Below are 603 nucleotides of genomic sequence, written 5' to 3'. Positions count from 1 at the left end.
AGGACACCGCACCGCGGCCACTGTCAGGCGCCTGGGGTGGGCAGCTCCTGGGCTATTCTTGAAACGCTTCTGGAAGCTGGAAACTGTGGGAAAACATAAAACACGTCTTTTTTAAAATATATATTTTTATTGACTTCCGAGAGGAAGGGAGAGGAAGAGAGATAGAAACATCAATGATGAGAGAGACCATTGGTTGGCTGCCTCCTGCACGCCCCACACTGGGGATCCAACCCGGGCACGTGCCGTGGCCGGGAATCGAACCTGGGACCCTTCAGTCCGCAGGTCGATGCTCTATCCACTGAGTCACACCAGCCAGGGCAGAGCACATCTTTCAGGACGTGCCGGGAGGAGGCCCAGTGTGGGCGGCCTCACTGAGCTCGAGCGGCCCAGCAGGGGCCAGTCCTACCCTCGGGCCCTCGCCGAGGCCTGAGCGGACACAGAGGACGCGTGGAGCCCCCACTGTGACCCCAACCACCTCGGGGAGGACCTGCCCTGCCCAGCCCGTTGCCAGGCTGACCAGAGGACACCCTCTCCACCGCCATGGGGAGACACGGGCAGGGGTCGGGGGGAGCTCTGAGGGGCGGGAGGCAGGAGGGCACCTGA

This window comes from Myotis davidii, unplaced genomic scaffold (genome assembly GCF_000327345.1).
Source record: "Myotis davidii unplaced genomic scaffold, ASM32734v1 scaffold586, whole genome shotgun sequence".
Classification (NCBI taxonomy): domain Eukaryota; kingdom Metazoa; phylum Chordata; class Mammalia; order Chiroptera; family Vespertilionidae; genus Myotis; species Myotis davidii.
Note: the sequence above shows the minus strand (reverse complement) of the source record.